Genomic DNA, 19,447 nt, shown 5'->3' with positions numbered 1-19,447 from the left:
CAATGGAATCTGCAATATATGTTAACGCAAACTTTTGGTTTCAGTGTCATGACCAAGTCTAAATCTCCCAACCACCTTAACTATTCCTTGATCTAGACAGTAACTTCCTTGCAAGTGTGATGTTCTTCACAGAGAATTAATATGAATATTGTAAAGATAGGCCAGATCTGTGATACACCTTTCAAGTAATCTAATCCTCTGTAACTTCATACGGTGCGCCTCCATCACGCTCAAGTGTGCTCAACAATTGAGCCGGTGACGTAGCCTTCCACAGAATGTAACCCTAACCAAAATTCTGAGACGGTAGTGCATATCAGCTGCTTTTGGGTTAGGAGCTGTTGAAAAATTTATCAGCAGCCACCGCAGCTCAGTTTTCCAGTTCCTACAGGTAAGTCCAAACCAGGCTGATTAGGTTTCCACCGCTGGGCTCTGGTTTGGGACGAAGATCACTGAAATATGTCTGTCTTCACGTCAGCAACAATCAGCCACTTTCTAGCAAGTGATATGCCTTTGTTTGATAATGACAAAGGCTCCCTGTGCCGATGGAGTCACCGTGTATTCAGTCTTTGCTGACAGGAAAGACTTTTTCCCCTAGCTGCCAATAATAAACACAATGCACGGCTTTGACTTGCTTTGAATAGACAAAACGCAGCCTTTAATGAAGGAAGATTAGGGTTGAATGTGAGATTGGAAACTAACCTCTTAATCCATCTGAGTGCAAACTCCTTGACAAAAATGCATCTCTGCCAGGTCAAAAGGGAACAGTGTGGGGTGGTGGGAGTGAGGGTCACACAGTGAAGTCTTTGTTATTTCCTGATGAGATAAAACAGGTTAACGTTGGATTAGTGTGATGTACAGAACTAAATGTTGTCTTTGTGGCCACTAATTAACAGTCCCTTTACTGTAGCCGAGGAAATGGTGCTATTAATATGATAAACAATAGATGGCAGATCATGTTAATGAGCTCAAACATTAAACACTCAAAAGGACAATTAGAGGCAACAGGCAGGCAGCGTTTTGCATTATACATTCAAGGATCACTAAAGTGCTGCTGGATGATCTCAAGAGAAAAGCCGTTTGTTTGGGTCCAGCTCAAATTCAGGCCAAGATGAAGGGATCGGAAATAAGAGGACGGCGACAAAGAGATAAGAAAGGAAGAGGAAAGGGGGAGGGGGGTTCTGGTCTGATGAATATTTATGAGCCTGTGCAATCTTAATGTTCATCAAATTTTAAGACTGTCCGTCTTCAAACATAAAAAAAAAGAAAAGGGGATGGTGTTTTAAAAGTATCCTGTGGATACACCAGTTCTCTGGCAGTGCAATGGAGCCATTTCTTTATGAGTGGGTCTCTGGCGTTTTGCATGCCATGTGCGGGCCTGTGTACACGGGTGACGTAATATGCATTCTTGCCAATGGTTTCACACTATTTGAGTGATCAACAGGGGCCAGAATGTGCCAAGAGACGCAGCAATGCGCCAGCAAAGACATTGAAGAGGAGGACTGCAAGCTAGACGCTGATGTAAACAAAGCAGAATCTGAGATGCTCGAAATGGCAAATGTTTAATGAGGAAGATAATAGAGCCCGTGCCTTTGTTATGCACCGGGAAGAAACAGCAACAGTAACAGGGAAGGTACACAACTTAATCAGTGTATAAAATGGCTTATGGTTTGTCCACAAAAGGCACAAAAATATTTTGTTGATGACATTCGACAAAACAAAAGTGGGATGACTTCTCATTCTGCAGACTGAAATCAGACCATTTTCAGTTTTTCAGTCTTACACATTAGATCTTGGTAGTGGGGATAGAAGTTGTAAATTCTCCAGCACGTCCTGCACCTGCCTCATTGCTCAAAACATCTTCGACGCATCCTACTCAGAAAATCCTTTTAAATACAGAGGAGCAGCAGCTCTACAATGAGCACCTCTCAAATGACTGACATCCTCACCCCATCGTCAAGGGTGAGCCGAGACAACCTTTGGAAGGAGCTCATTTCTGCTTGTATCCTTGATCTTTTTCAGTCACTACTCGCACCTCGTTGCCATGGGTGAATTGAGGAACTTACACACTCGGCTCCCTCTTCGCCTCAATAGACCAGTACACATCCACTGTGCTCTGCCGATCCATCTACTCTCCACCACTCATAAACAAGACCCAGAGGTGCTTGAACTCCTTCACTCGAGGCAGATCAGAGCAGTCAGTGCACCCTTTTCCTGCTGACAACGATGTTTCTGTGGTACCAATCCTCATCCCATTCACTTCACACTCTCCTGCCAATCACCCCATTTAAAGCTTGAGGTCAACTAAGCCAGCAGAAACCTGACACTCTCTGCCCAGTAAAAATGTATCGACAAAAAACTGCGACAAAGCACAACCTTGGCCATGTCCAATGAAAACTTCCTAAATATTTCTTCAAGATAAATTTTAACTTTTACAGACTCCTAAATGTCATGAATGTGAGCTGTATTACTGAATCAGTGCAGCTCGGAGGCTGTCTGACTGGCAGGGAGGTGCACTGCTGTGGCTTCAGCACAACATTCCCCCCCATGGTCATGCACACTGCAGCTTTGCACTGTTCACTTTCTACTGTGACACAAACAAACTTCCCACGTGTGGGACTAACAAAAGGTTTATCTCATCTTATCCCACTTGTCAAGTACTCAATATGCTGGCTCCTCAACCCTTATGAGCACGGCTAGAACAGAGCAGTAATTCTTTCCAATAAGTATTTGAGGGCTTTTGTTTATTAAAAAACAAAAAAAAAACCAGCAACTGTATGAGAAATGTGCAGTTCCTTATAGAGGTCTTAGCTTGTGCATGTAAATGTTGTCACTTACTGTCATCTGAGTCCAGATTCAAGCCTTTCACTGATTATACACATGCATGAATTACAGATGCCCTCTTAAGCATTACATGTGAAAAAGAGCGATACCCCCTCCTATGAAGTCTGCTAAGCTACTGAGCTCATTAGGAAACCTGCCCAAGTACACATCTTCCTTTGTATGTATTCTTTGTGACTGCTTTACTGTAGACTAATTGATGCAAACACTTAAGAATGATCATTTCTCAGACATTAACTAAAATACTGTCAGCACTGAGGATGATATTACCATGGCAACTCTAGCGTTGCGTCTTTTTCAGCTAAACTGCACTTATAGGAGAGGGGGAAAAATGATGGATTTAGCACGGTGGCAACAGAGTGCACCTCTTCCAAACTGTCAGCCCTCAAGAAAAGCAAGCACATCTAACTGATCCGGGCCCCGACAGTGTGTAGTCTGACCAAACAGCAGGACGGCTCACAGAGCTTACACAGTAGCCGCTTTCCAATGCCCCTCACTCGTCGCCACCTGTTTCCTCCCACTCTGCCTCCACACAGTTCCAGTGACAGGCAGCGAGCTGGTGTGGAAACTCAAGTCAAGGTGATATCAGTGACACACAAGCATTCATCGCCATAGCATAACCAGTGAAGGAGCAGCCCGCCCTATCTGAAGGTTTAAGATGATGCACATTTATATTTTCAAATCGGTGTTACTGGAAATGAGGCACAAAAGACTTTTCTTGAAAACGCCATCAAAAACACTTTTCAATCTGGAGTCAAGGTGCCAATATGCTCCGTGATGAGCAGTTGCGCGCACACACACAACCACACACACACACGCACACACAATTATATTCACACCGACGTCACAGAGCGATGGGAGAGCTACATAGAGGTGAGAAGGGACCACGGCTTCAACATCCTGTCCAATATTCAGTGATGGCATATGGACTCTTGGATATTGTTTTTTTCCAGGTCTCAGGGTTTTGGATGCCTCACAGAAGATGAATCATTCTGTGGTCAATAATGGTTTCAGATTGGAGGTCAAGTTTAGGATTAGAAGTGTTTGGCAGCAAAATAATTTGAACCACGCTGCAACATATTAAATAGCACTTGGGGAGCTTCCCTGAAGTTGCACTCTCACTGCTAACAGGAATGCCTGTAGCCACCATGGGGTTCATAGTGATAAAGTTGGACAGGCAGAGGGACAGTCAAAAAAAGTTAGTGAGCATGGACTCTGTGGCTGGCTTAAAATATGCTGGCTGATACAGGCTTGGGTCTAGACCTATTACCGTTCTTACATTCGTGCTTGTAATTGCCTACAAATAAGTGCCAACTTCTTGTCATGGACTGACCCTGAAACTGCACCCATTAACCTGAAAACTGCATTACGTGTTTTTGTTTTTTTACATCGTTTAATACACCTACAGTTAGCCACATTCAAAACCATTATTACGGAACTGCCTTTACATTTATTTGTATATTTTTTCTCTACTAGATCATGGGCATGCAATTGTTAGCTGTCATCTAGCCAGGTAACTTACAGCTAATGTGTCCTTACTGTCTAATAACTCCTGCGAGAACATCTATACCTATGATTTTATTTAAATAACTCAACAGATTTGGACCACGTTGGCCTAAGCTGTGGCTATTTTTTAACCCTTTAAGACCTACCATAGAACCAAGGCCGCCAGAGGTTACTTTATATTTTTTACATGCTGTAGTGCCATTTTTGTGAGCAAAAATAGTTTACAACAACAGGAAATTTATTTTGAGTGTCTTCATAGTTTTATTTTTGAGATACACCAATTTTTAGATACTGCAGGAAAAACGAAAAACAATCCTATGATGCAAATTTGCAAAGAAACAGCATGTGCATCAAAATAAACTATTTTAAGCAGTGCAATTTGAGTTCTAAGCATCCCAGAAACTATTCAGAAAAGCATAAAGTCAAACATGACTTATAAAAACACCAGTATAGGCTTTTAAGGCCTACAAGCAAAAAACTACATTTTCTGCAAAAATGACCTCACTTCCGGTTTCGGGCAGGTAATGGCGGACATGCGATCGTTCGCGCTGATGTCTGTTTCAATGTGGGAAGTGTTACGAACAGCTGATTGGATCGGCAAAGCATGTTTCTGGAATATTATGTTTTTGTTCCTGCAAGCGCTTTTTATGCAATATTTGCAAAGCTATATGTGGAAGGAAACCGTGACCTAGGACAAGCTAATGGCATGAGATGTAAGTACAACTCCTCCGGTTTCATATGCAAAAACATTATTGCGCTAGCTTACGCTGTTCTGGTTCTACAGGGATTTAAAAATTTACGCAAAACGGAGCGTTCCTGCTCTGGGGTGTAACCACTTTTGTGTTCTAGTTCTGTTCTTTTAAATGTTCACTTTCTAAAGAACACACTGATCTCGTACAAGACCATTAACCACTGACTGCACTGGCATCTTTAACTAGGTGCATGAGTGTTGAGCACCTGTCGCCTTGCCAGTGCAACTCTGCTTCAGTCTTTTATCATCTACTAATAATTAACAGGACAATCGGTTTGAGGCAACTGAGGAACAATTCAAATGTAGTTTACAAACACTAGGGAAAGCAATTAAGCATTCTCCAAAACAGGGAAGATGAGGCCAGGAGACATCTCCCATCAGTGAGGAGAGTGGTGATTATAAAGAAGTGCAGCTTTTAATGATTTGACATTTTTAATGATGGTTAGAGGGAAGAGGCAGTGAACCATTTATCAGTAGAAGGCCCTTGGGACACTACAGCCCACGATGGTTTCCAGCTCTGTGTTTCAATTCAAAAACACTTTCATAACCAATCACTTTTACTGTCTGAGCAGCTCATGGGCCAAGACCAAAATAGTGGCCAGTAAAGATAAGCTTTATCTTTATTGTACAAGTTAATGTCTGGTATGAGGATGAACAACCCTGTTAGCTGCTTTGAGGTGCTGAACCACCTCCTCCTCGTATGTACCAGACAGATGAGAAACAAATAAACCCAGTGATAAAGCAAGAACGTTTGAATATGAAAATTACAACAACCAACATGACTGGCAGCACGAGTTCCTTTCCACTATTGACCTGATTGCAGTTCCAGGGATTTTTTTTATTATCACGTTGTAACCAATAAACATGAGAAACTTCATAAAGGTTGTGACATCAGTCTATAAATTTACTGAACTGGAACCAACTATATTTTAAAAGGTCATGCGTCTGTTTAATCACACTTAAATTAAATTCTAAATTTCCTGCAGGTTTTGTTCATTTGATAAACCAAAATGACTTGAGCTGAGTAAATTAAACACCACTTTATAAAAAAAAAAAAAAAAAAAGGAGCAATGTCATTATAAATGTTTTTAATCCCAGTGCAAGTGATTATCTTTTGGCCAGACGCTGAATCCTTTGTCACAATTCTCATCTTCTTAGGTGTGCTATATTATGGCTGGGCAACAAACATACCCCCCATGCCACATCCATCGCCAGTGCTTTTATTAGGAAGGTTGTTTTTTTTTTTCCAGAGTGATTGATTTTGCTAATTTAGTGGCGAGTCTCCTCACGGTAGATAATTTACTTGTAAAGTACCGCGCAGGGGTGCATTATATCTTTCTGTAGCATTCAACTAGAACTGCTCTGGGGAAGTTTCCCCATCATGTACAGCGTTGGGCAAACGTCAAGACTCACTCTTCAGTTCTTTATAATTTACTAGGAAATTGGGAAATACGTGAGGCAATTTCTTGAAACTAGAAATTCAAACTGAAAACTGATATCCAGGAAAACAATGGACACATTTTTTTTAAATTAAAAAATAAAATAAAAAATTAGAACAATGCTGGTTCATGCACCTGTATTCAGCTACCACCCGCGTTTATTTCCTGTGTATCTGGTAATTTGGCACAAATCTTTTTAAATATTTTAAATTGCTGATCAAATAGAGTTGGTAAGTTCAGCTGCCACAGTTTCTAATTGCTGGTAAAGTTTCAAAACATCAATCTAAGAATTTATGACAGACATAGAAAGTTTTACTTACAATCGGGCAGGCTGGATAACACCTCCTGCCTTGCTCTCACACTAACATTATTCGTTTATTATTATTATTATTATTATTATTATTATTATTATTATTATTATTATTATTATTATTAAACACAACAAGCAGCCAATATCCAAAGAAAAACTCTGAGACTCCTTCAGAAAGCTTGGCGAACGATTGCTCAAGACCACTTTTATTCATTCATTTTAGAATTTAAAGATAAGTCATCTTGTGAGTCATGTTCAGATTCCTCCTGCTACAAGAGGGGGAAAAAACAAAACAAAAAAAGACATTTTAATAGCATAACGAGCTGTGCTCAAAAATGACTTGACAAGCTCTGCATGTAGGCCATGACGACATTGAGCTTAACTGGAAGGCATGTTAGCAGATCAAAAGTGCCGTGTCACTTTGAGCAGTTAAATAAGCTCAATCTGCTATAGTTGAGAGCTTGTGGCCTCATCTACCCTAAAGAAAATAAGTCATTAGCTACAGTCAAACACGGACTGAATTTACTTGGATAATTAATGGGTTTTTTGCTCAAGGACTTGACTGACGTCCAATTAAAAATGCAAAACAATATTTGGAAGAAAGGGGAAGAAGGAAAAAAAAGACACTGGTGTGAAAACTGTCTTCTCCTGTTTGTGTCACTTTCATCTAAGCAATTTCCTCCCCCAGTGTCCCAGAAACACTCAGCCTCAAAGACATTCGTCTGTCCCAAACTCAAGAGAACTCACTACAAAACAAAGCTTTACAATTACCTTCTCTGAACATGTAGATAAACAATAGTGCAATAAATCTACGGGCTAAATTTTCAAACAAAGATTGGCATTTGCCACATTTAAAATATATTCCTCTCTTCATTTAAAAAGGACACCTGACCTACTAAACCGTAAACTACTCAAGAAAAAAAATGTAGAGAAAGTGGAAAGATTAATAGGGTTCTTTAGATGGACCAACCGCTGTGAACAAAGGATGCTGACATCTTGCAGAACAATACAGCAGGCTACAAAGATGTTGAACATCAGTAGAACAACAGGGTCCCTAGGGCATAGATGTAGGAGCACAGCTCAATTATTCATGTCAGTGAACTACAGCTAAACAATGGTTAGGCTCTTGGGACGGTTGCAAATACAGGTGGAGGCATGTGTATGTGCAAGACCCATCAACAAAATAAGATGAGAAACCACCTTTTGGTGTGAGAGTTAAAATTCCTGGATAAAAAAAAATAGACCTTTGGGAGCTCAAACTCTGTAAGCACTGCTGATGGCATATCTTTAGAGCAATAAGTCCATGTTGCCTTCTTACGACAGATGTATATTATTACTCTGTTTTGTTTTTTAAAGACATTTGATTAACAAAAGTGCATTTTAAGCTTAAATAAATTAAAAGTGATTTTCCCTTTCACATGTAGGAAAACTCCTAGTAAACCATCTTTTTTAAAAAAAAAAAAAAAAAAAAACAAACAAACAAACAAACAAACAACAAAAAACAAACCACTCACTTCTGACTCCAAACATCCGAAACAGAGACTGTCAAAAAGCTAAAGCTGAATTCTCCAAAGAGGACTTCAAACTAAATGGTAATGTCACTTTCGGAACATCCCAAAGCATGTGGTTAGAGAAGGTTTTACCTTTGTATACCAGCAGTGGATTTTAAATGCAGACTTTCAGACTTGGTTAAACCGCTTGAATTAAAACAAGGCATTGCAGCACCCATTTATAGTCTATTTATATACATAGTGCCCCATTTTCAGAGGCTCAAAACTAATGCAACAACTGACAGACAGGCAGTTTCATGGCTCGTTCTCTCATTATTCCATAACAAAAAGCTTCAATGAAAAAAGTTTTTCACTAAAAGTCTTTAATGATGTCCAAAGACTTTTGGATGCAAGTTAATGAGTCCATTATTAGAATGAAAAACTAAAATAAACCTATCAGAGAAATGTAGCAAAAACTTTAGGAGTAGCCAAATCAGCAATGTGGTACATTCTTAAGAATGAATGCTTTGACCAACACAGCCACTACCATTACAAATTTTAAAGCCGTAAGTATCATCTTGCTATCCGGTCTGAGTGATGAATCCTGCTTCCAGGCCCAAACTACTCTGCGTTTAATAAGGCTTGTGTGTTTTTTACATGTTTAAATGCTTTGTACGTTGTTTAAACTCAACAAGCCCCTAAAAACAGTCAGTGATCACTGTCGGCCTCTCTCGGTTTTTATTACCGCTAATCATTTTAAAGCTCAGTTTTTAAAACCTTACGATGTAACTACAGCTCAGCCCATGCAGCAGTATATTGATAACTAACCTCGTATTGTGGATGGATTATCTCAGTTGTTCTCCCAACTGAAGTTCAGTCTGTTTACAGCATCCTGCCATGCGATTGCATTTGTCCCGAACCTTCGGGAACCCTCACATTAACTTTAATTGAGTGGAAAAAAGTTAGCGTTTATCCCTTCACTGTTTATATTATGCTAACATAGCTGTGTCGCTAGCGATCATGTAGCACATCATTATATACCAGCTAGCCAAATTTCAGTAACCCTACAAATGTCCCTGCTGTTTACTTTCCTGTCTTCATTTATGTCGGAAGTGATAGCAGAGCTGTACGTCTTAATTTGTTTTATAAATCCCTCATCCGAACATGGTATATTATATTTAGATGCAAACTAGCAAGCTAACGTCCTGCTAACTTCTAACTCCGTTAAATTTCAGAAATTCGGTTTTCGTGGATGCCTGGATGTTAAACTTAATTGTTACACCTGGTAGAGCAACAACGCTGATCATTTTATTACAGACAAAAGAATTTAGACAGTTTTTAACTCTCAGCGATGCCGCAGTGATCATTGCTGCAGGTCCCCAAGTCCAGAGTTTGGGCCCAGGCACGGCTAATGACATCAGACTTAAAGACCGGATATCAATGCTAAAGTGACATCAGTTGTTTACATTCTCTAGCAGCCCAAACATGTCTGAGAGCGAGAGCTGCCTATCACTCAATGACTATAAAGAGAGCTTAATTCAGTATTATGAAAGTGGACTGGTTACAAGTGATTGGATGTCTTTCAAAGCACAACCCTTTGCAAAACAGGTAAGAAAATTATTCCCCGTAAAAAAAAAAAAAATAAAAAAAAAAAATAGAAACACACTAATGAGTAAAACCAAGCTATGAAGCCAAGCAAAGATGATATACTAGCAACCTGAGACCAAAAAGTAAGCAAATGAATCAACTAAGCATTGCCGGAAGACTGGGTATCTCCACCTTATATGACAGGCATGTGGTGGATGTAATAATAATAATAATAAGATTGGATTCATATAGCGCTTTTCAAGGCACCCAAAGCGCTTTACAATGCCACTATTCATTCACTCTCACATACACACTGCTGTAGCCACAGCTGCCCTGGGGCAGACTGACAGAAGCGAGGCTGCCATATCGCGCCATCTGCCCCTTTGGCCAACACCAGTAGGCGGGAGGGTTAAGTGTCTTGCCCAAGGACACAACGACCAGGACAGAGAGTCCAGGAATCAAACCGGTGACCTTCCGGTTACAGATGCGCTTCCCAACCCCCTGAGCCACAATTGTATAAATTACTGATACAATTACATGGTGGTCCTGGAGGGGTTTAAGGAGCTGGTTAAAATTCTTGAGTGATAATGCAACATTCTGGGTAGAAAACTGAGAAAAGGATGGAAACTTCCCTTCATATTGTCTGCATCAATACATTTAATTCCCTGCAAGCTGCAATCAGACAAAATGTTTCATTTTTTTAATTTAACTTCCTTGAAATATCGCAATACAATCTTGAAGTCACCTAATAAAGACAATTATTTGCATGGTAAAGAAAAACAAGTCACAACATCTAGCCAAGTTAAGAGCACTTGAGGGGGCAGGCATATCGTTATTAAGGTCTTAATTCTATTCCTAAAGTTTTTACTGGTTCATATTACTATTCCCTTTTGTTTTATCAGTTTTTTTCTGCATTGTTTTTATATTCAAAATATAATATAATATAACATAATATATTCAAATAATATATGACAGCTGGGATAGGCTCCAGCGTCCCCTGCGACCCTGAAAAGGATAAGTGGAAGCAAATGGACGGATGGATATATTCAAAAAGCTTTTTGAAGATATAAAGTGCTTTCAAAGAAAGTTCTGTAAGTTAATAATAATAATAATACCGTCAAGAAACACCTTCATAAACAGAAATAGCGAGGGTGTAACTGCAGGTTTCACTCAAGAACAATACTGCCAGATTAGACTTTGGACAAACGATAGTCAAAATAAAATTGTACCTGAATGATAGAAAGAAAAGTATGGACAAGGGGAGAAACAGCTATTGATCTGAAGCACACCACATCATCTGTCAGACAGGGTGGAGACATTTTACAGCATGGACACGTATGGCTGCCAGTGAAACCGGGCCACTAGTGTTTTTGATGACGTGACAACTGATAGAAGCAGCAGAATCAATTCTGAAGTGTACAAGACTATATTCTCTGCTCAGACTTAGACAGATGCTGCAAAATTGATTGGACAGTGCTTCACATTTCAGGTGGATAATGAGCCAAAAACATACTGCAAAAGCAACCCAAGAGTTTCTCAAGGCAAAGAACTGGAATATTCTTCAATGCCCAAGTTAGCCCCCTGATCGGCAGGGACACACAAACAACAACTGCAGGTGGCAAAAAAATAAATAAATATCATTGTCCAAATCACTGACTAGGCACCACTAAAGCAGTAAACAAGGTTAGAAACCATGAGGATTAAAAAGACTTCCTTTATTGAGAGGGAAAGTCTGAACCACGTTCATCTGAACTCAGTGGCATGTAGAATGTTTTCCTGTCAGAAACTGACTGTTAACACAATAAGTATTTACATGGATAGTTGGACATAAAGGCCACTATCATGAAATGAGCACAGCTGGTGACTGCTCCACAACAATTTATACAGGTTTTGCTACACAATTATCACATTGCCACAAGATTTACCACAGTCAGTGCACAGCTCCAAATGAAAAAGCCACAAGACTATCGACAAAGTGAAACATTGCATCTAGAGTTGGTTTACTCACACTCTGTTAATCATATGCCTCTGCTTCAGCATATTGACAAAATGCATCCACCACCCTCCTGTTATCACTTCAATTCTGTTTCAGTAAGCTGACAGCAGGCTGCTGTGTACGTCTGCACTTCTTGTACCAACATACACAAACACACCATTGCATAATACGTTATCCGAGGTGAGATGATTCACTGAGGCTGTGTATGTGGACTCTGGCCTCGTGCTGACCCAGAGGTTTGGGTACACTGTTTTGCATGCAGCAGTTAAAGAGAGACAGCACAGACCGCATATACTGCTACAGACAGGTAAGTGGGGTCAATCAGATAAATCTGGTAGTTTTGCATCTTTATATCAATAATGGAATCTTGATTATTTGGAAATCATGCAGAGATCACAGACAGGAGCACTTTAAATGCAATTCAAATTAAAAACAGGAGGGATGGAATGAGTTGCCAAGTTTGGGGGCGTTTCTGACCCTAAAGCCCATCTCACAGGGCATTTTACAGCCTTCCTACACCACAGTTGGTTCCCCTTTGCCTGCAAAGACAAAGAGAGCCAAATGGGGCTTGAATGCCTCAGAAGACTGTAGTCGCAGTGTTAGCAACAAAAGAGCTGCAGTCAACTATTGAAAGTGATCCACAGATCAAGACACACGCAGGCAAACTTAAGATCTTACTGCTTAATAGCAAAATAAATACTTTTTTTGGAAGTAATCAGCTGCAACTAGTGCTGGGCGATATGACAAGATATATCGTGTGGACGATAGAAAAGTGTCTATCGTGCCATTTGTCTTCTATCGTTTCTAACCAATTTTATAAATTATTACACAAAATATATCATACCCTTTAAAACCGGTCGGAGCAGGCACGCTCCGTTTTGCCTAACTATTTTTAAATCCCTGTAGAACTGGAACCACGTAAGCTAGCGCAATATTTTTTTTTGCATATGAAACCGGAGGAGTTGTACTTACATCTTATGCCATTAGCTTGTCCTAGGTCATGGTTTCCTTCCACATATGGCTTTGCAAAAATTGCATAAAAAGCACTTGCAGCAACAAAAACATAATCCAGAAACAAGTTTTGCCGATCCGATCAGCTGTTCATAATACTTCCTACGTTGGAATATAGGTCAGCACGAAATATCGCATGTCTGTCATTATCTGTCCGAAACCGGAAGTGCCGTCATTTTTGCGGAAAATTAAATTTTTTACCTTCAGGGCCTTATAAGCCTATGCTGGTGTTTTTAAAAGTTATGTTTGAGTTTATGCTTTTCTGTATAGTTTCTGGGATTCTTAGAACTCAGATTACACTGTTGGAAATAGTTTATTTTGATGCACATGCTGTTTCTTTGCAGCAAGTTGGGAAAAGAAAAACTATAGCCAGCCGAAGATACAGTCTTTCACTCAAGGCCCTTATGAGAAAACGTCCCAGCGCCATAAACAAACCACAGGAGCCATCTCGCGTTACATTTGTAAAGGCATGGCCCCTGTTTATGTAGTTGAGAAGGACAGCTTTCATGACCTCGTCAAAGTCCTTGATCCGAGGTACGTAAGCACTTCAGTAAAGTCGAGTTGCCCCGCTTATATGACGCATGCCGGGCCAAAGTAGAGAAGGATGTTTGCAGTGTCGTGCATTATGCCTTGACGACTGACCTATGGATGAGCAGAGATACGCAGCCCTACATGAGCGTAACTTTCCATTTCATTAACAAAGACTGCACCCTCTACGCTCGCTGTTTACAGACTGCGTACTTTCCCGATGACCACAGGTCAGGTGGTATATCGTGATATAAAATAATTCATATCGTGATAACAATTTTTTCCATATCGCCCAGCACTAGCTGAAACTAATGAAAGCTTGGCTTATAGACCGTTTCAAGACAGGAAACTAGAGACTACAGGATGATCATGACATCCCCAAAATAAAACCAGTGAACAAATATCCTAAGTAGCTGAACATTTGGGTGCAGCTCTACAAGAGTAATTTTCATTCATAGGAGTTTGTATTTCTATACACACTGTGCCCAGCTTCTGTGCAAAGTACAGAAATGTGGGTGGAAACTTTTTTCCAAGAGGAGCTCTTTACACCACATCCTTCTTAGATGTGAAAGATAAACAGCCCTGGTATTTTGTCTCTCCCTCTACACACTCTGCTGAGAAAATCCTTGGTGTGCCTGAAGGGCTGGGTAAAAAAAATACAAACCCTAAATAGCACCAGGTACCACCAGGTGGCACGCAGTATTCTGATGTTCTAGTCATACATTCAGTGCCTGAAGTAAGAATGCAATGAGCAGGGTTTTCTCAATTGTTTAGCATATTAAAGGAAACCTTTTGCTTTAAAAAAAAAGAAAAAGAAAAAGAAAAAAAAGAAGAGGCTTTGCATCAATACAGTCTATTATCAGTGTCATGATAGAGACCGTGTGCCTTTCCTATTATTCAATAGCAGACAAAGGCCACAAACGACCCATCTGAAAGCCAGTGGTAGTCACAGCTGAACCTGGTGGGAATGTATGCTGCTTTGCATACAGTCCCTGCTGTTCAATCACCCTTATCAGGACAGGGCAACAAAAACAATAGGTGGATTTGTTTCTCCACCCCCAACCCCAGCCAACAAGAGTGGCTAAAGCCTTAGGGCAAATCCATCCAGCATTTGCCCTTTGGACTAAAGCCTCTCTGAAAACTGTTATCCTCCATCAGTAACACTTGTTAAGAAAAAAAATCATTTAAACTGCCTTGAAGAGCAACTAAACATGAGTGGGAGCAATTTAAGAGCCGTTCAATTTACTGTGAGCCACTCAAGTAATTAGATTCTATTACAAGAGTGCAAACACAGGGACACTGCCGGCCTTTTAAAATGACCTGCTGTCCCGTAAAGCCCAGGCTGGGCCCTGCTCAGCACTGGCTTGCTCTTAATGGGATTTCACAACATTAACATTCTACTGAGTCAGCATCAGACACACTGACTACAGCCTTGCTCTGCTGAAACAGCCTGGGCTCTGAGTGTACATCTTTACTACCGAGTCCAAGTCTCTGTTAAAGTGAGCGTGGGATGGAGGGATTAACCGGACAGATAAAAGTGGAATTCTGCTGGAATCCCTCCAGCAGGTACTGGACAGACAGTATTCAATTTTTGTCTATGGAGGGAAAGTGTCTCCTAACAGTTTCAATCCATTTTTTTCACCCATTAAAAAATTATGAGCATTGCAAGTGCTGCTTGAAAATTGGGTTACACACCCATCTGTTGCTTTTTTATTTCAGCACAGTGCTCTTTCCTGACAATGTCTGAATTACTCATTGGAAAGTATCCACATCGGTCATCCCAGGCTCTGTCACGTGTCCCACATTTATATTTTACTTGGGACATCCATACAGACATTCTAACCACCATCAAAGCACATTTTAGCATTCTGTACAAGCTTGTGATAATGACGCCATCTATGATTGCCTGACTAGCACAACTGCTCACTTACGGCAGAAATTGCAATTACTTTCTTGAATATTGTAATTATTTAAAACAAACGTTCTAATGCTATATGATCATTATATAAAATAAAATTTTAAAAAAGAAAATAACACAAAGAAGACAAAAAAAAAGCCTGAGCCTGTGTCCTTGATGGTGATCGAGGACATAGGGTCTTTTAACATTAGACATGAGTTGGACACCGACCATAGAGTCCATCTCACAAAGACAACCACCAGTCTCTGCAAGCCTGCCATCACCACAGGATGTTTACACAAAGGGACTGACTGCCTCAGGGAGAACAGAAAGCTGATGGCTATCCTGTGCATGCTACCATAAGTGAATCATGAGACACTGAGCGATCTGGAGACAAATGCTGGAGTGGGAGACCAATAATCCCTCCACAGCACACTCTCACCTATGGAAACCCTGAGTTAACCAGAAATATACTGGTTAAACTCAAGGTTAACCAGTATATTCTGGTAACCAGCCGAGTCAAGTCCCTTTTGGCAAAGAGTCACATCACAGAAGAATTTCCACTTGTTGGTGCAGACTGACTCAAGTGGATTTAAAGACCCTTTTCCATTAGTACCTACTCAGATCAACTCACCTTGGATCGCCACAACTCGACTCAGATTGACTAGTTTTCCACTACAATCCAGTACTACCTAACGTGCATGACTGTCATCATAGCAACGCATCTGAGTGTCCCGCAACACTACAAAAAAGGTGGACGTCTAGGCAAGAATATACCTGCTGCTCGGTGTGTGGGCTTTTCATCAGACTCAGCGACCACAGCGTTGTTTTTTGTTGCATTTTCCCTTGTTGCCAGGTTTTTGTTGTTTTTTTTTAAAAATGGTGGTTTTCATGAATAAGTCACTCTCATAATTCATCAAGTGAGACCACTGGCATGCAGTCTTAAGACATCACATTTTAGTACTAACAAAAGAACCAGGTACTAAGACCTAATGGAAAAACCTGAAAACCATAGCGAACCATGCCGAGTTGATCCAAGTAGGTCCAATAGAAAAGGGGATTTATACTTGCCACATCCGCGAGTCCACTAGGGCAGCGGTCCCCAACCTTTTTTGCGCCACGGACCGGTTTATACCCGACAATATTTTCATGGACCGGCCTTTAAGGTGTCGCGGATAAATACAACAAAATAAAACTAGTACCGGTACCAAAAAAAATAAAATTTATTCATAACACACGTGAAAAGACCCAGGAAAACCGAGTAAACGATAAAAACGGTAACAAAATAACGCTAAAAACCCTGAAAACTATACATTTCACACCTGAGCCTCAACTCTCGCGGCCCGGTACCAAACGACTCACGGACCGGTACGACGCCCGGGGGTTGGGGACTGCTGGTCTACTGCACCACTTCTGCATAAGTCACAAGGCATCTATGGCTTGCATCAGATGTGGATAAATAAATGGCAGTAGTTGGTACCTTGGTGAACAAAGACACATTCAGTATAGTCTGAAGGTGGAGAATTCATTTATCTATCACAATCTGATCAGTTTATCATAAAGATTTTACAAAACTAGTATGTGATGAGCAATTATGTTGCATTCGTGAACCTCATAGCACCAATTGGTGAGATTCCTATATGGGGGAATACACATCCAAAGACCCCACTCACTAAAAATCAATCCAGATCACTGATCATTAAGTAAGGTCTACTTACGCAGGTTAAACTATGTCACAGAGGCGGTCTGTTATCACACACATACCCCACAGTCAGTGGGCTCCAATCAGCCATAAAAAAAATACAGAAGCTGAAGAAACAACAATTCCCTGCTTTTTAAAATCCATGAAGCGGCCACTATATTTTATATGACTGAAGATGTCCCATAATATATACTAAACAAATCAGAACTCAACTGCTGACTTCTAACGCCATGTTTACATTTATGCATGGTCAAAGGGAGGTGAGCTGGCGTCATGATAGCCACAGGGTCGAAATCCAGATGGCTGGAAGTGGAGTGCAGGGGTCATTAGCCCCTCTATTAGGAGAAGATAAGCTTGCCGTTGTACTGTATGGGAAGCTAGTTAACATTCACACCATGTCCAGTGCTGCCTCTGATGGAGCTGTGGAAAGTGCTTGCCTGTTGAAAGATTCTGGCTTTTGTTTTTTACACTGTTGACAACTAAAAAACACGATCCAACCAACCACCACAATGGTTTGCCTAGCTGCCACATCAGCCAGCTATGCTCTCCATCTTACCATCTGCTGTGGTCCACCCACACAAATCTCCCATAACACTTGATCTGGACAGTAGCCTGACAATACCCTGGAGGGCAAAGCAGATGGTGTGGTTACAGGCAAGGCGTTTAGCCTTGAATAGCAGGCAGGCTTAAGATTAAATGGCCACTGAATGGAGTCAAACAGCCTAGCTGCAATTGGTTGAAACACACTCTGCTACCTACCTTGTTTGCTCACATGGAAAGCAGCCCGTTTCAGAAAAAGAAGTTCACCAACTAGCGAAATTAAACCAATCAGGCAGCACACATGTGAAAACATCAAGACCTCAGGCATTCAGGTGGTGAAAACTGTGCTTAAAAGGTGCATTTAAGCAGTTTTTAAACACAAGGAAAACTAGTTTCATGCATGATCCTTTAAAACAGCAAAGACAAAAATAGTTTGGTGTTGACACATTTTAGTCAACTACAATACAGGTCGATTGACTTAATGCTGCAGCAATGTCATCTTAATGCATCCGGGCACGACTGACTCCCTACGAAGCCATTTATATGAGTATACAAAGCCTATATACGCCAGCTGAAGCACCAGTCTTAGCTGTTCAACAAGTTAGCCTTAAACATAACAATGACCAACCTGCTCTCAAAGCGCTTATGCCGAAATACTCAGAAAACACCTTTAAGTTTAGTTATTCTTTGTGTCGTCTGTCATCAAGGAGAGGAGCACGAAAAAAAGACCCGAACATTAGTGGAGTTCGGGAGAACGCTCCCGTCTCCGGGCTGTTCGTGAGAAGAAGGTAACGTCGCTTTCGCGAGCCTCAGAAATCAAACAGGCAAAGTTTGAGTTCGAGGAGTTTTCTGATTCCCGCAATGCCAAGCGACGAGCGTCCTTTACAGACTCTGTAGTTTCTGACTGATAGAAAAAGAAAAACTAACTTACCACACACAGACCTCCGGTAAGCGCATCCAAAGCTGGAGGGTTTCGAGAAAGACGACCCGACGAAAAAAAAAAAAAAACTAAACCACCTCTCACGACGCCAAGTTTTCTCTTTCCTCAGTGAAAACGACTGCTCGGAATTAATACGTAGAATAACATGTAATAGTTACGGTAATGACTTTACGCTAAAGACAAAACGAGACAAACAAAAACCCACACAGACCTAATCCAACACGGTATACGTCCGTGTTGACGAAGTGAAAGGACGCCTTACGAACAGCGAGCGGCTTTCTTTGTTCCTCCTGCCTGCAGCGGCTGTTCCGCGGATATTATCGCCGTTCATGTGTCCCTGACAGCCGCTGATTGGCTGGAGGGTCGGGATCAAGAAAAGGTGACTAGCGTTAAGCTAGCAGCCCAGCAAAGCGTTTCCGGTCACGACGCCCGAGGAGAAACGTTTCACTTAAAAACGGCATTTTTTTAAAGCGAATTTGTGTCCAGTCTAGAGACACGGAGTTATAAGAACACGCACCGAACGACGTCGTGGAGTGTTTTTGTGAGCTTTTGTTGCCAAATGCTATTTTTTCCCTGAAGGTGTGCTTTTATTTTGTGTGTCGGCTTCTCCGCACTTCCTGTTACACTCTCGCGTTTAGAGCTGAGGCAGGGTGGAGACCACTTCATGCCTTACATAGTTTTATGCTGAGCTTAATCACAATGGCTCAGTGCCTTTGCAGTGTATTAACGTGAACTTGGAGCACTGGTTCTACTTTTTGTTATGAAAAAGTTCATAAGAAAATATTTCTATAATTGAGACTATGTCTTGGTGACACACACAATATGTAATCCAACCATTCCATAGAACATTTCCTGATCTTTTTTGTCGTTGATTAATGTTGCATACTTAAATAAATAACTTAAAGCTGACAT

At 40.9% G+C, this 19,447-nt stretch overlaps 1 protein-coding gene across 5 annotated transcripts in view; it reads right to left on the bottom strand.

The window, feature by feature from the left end:
• LOC102794731 (SPRY domain-containing SOCS box protein 4-like) overlaps window positions 1-18,914 on the bottom strand; it is a 47,362-nt gene extending 28,448 nt beyond the window's left edge. The window contains exons 1-2 of one of the 5 annotated variants that reach the window (XM_087850765.1): window positions 18,527-18,914; window positions 700-813 (exon numbers count right to left, since the gene is read on the bottom strand). The gene's annotated coding sequence lies outside the window, so the exon portion shown is untranslated. Of the gene's footprint in view, window positions 1-699; window positions 814-11,929; window positions 14,255-18,526 lie in introns of those variants that run through there. The other 4 variants (XM_087850767.1, XM_087850768.1, XM_087850766.1 and 1 more) reach the window with 4 other exon arrangements.
• Window positions 18,915-19,447: the final 533 nt, after the last annotated feature.

This window comes from Neolamprologus brichardi, chromosome 14 (assembly GCF_056152115.1).
Source record: "Neolamprologus brichardi isolate AB-2024 chromosome 14, ASM5615211v1, whole genome shotgun sequence".
NCBI lineage: Eukaryota > Metazoa > Chordata > Actinopteri > Cichliformes > Cichlidae > Neolamprologus > Neolamprologus brichardi.
Note: the sequence above shows the minus strand (reverse complement) of the source record. Positions and strands in the feature narration are given on the sequence as shown.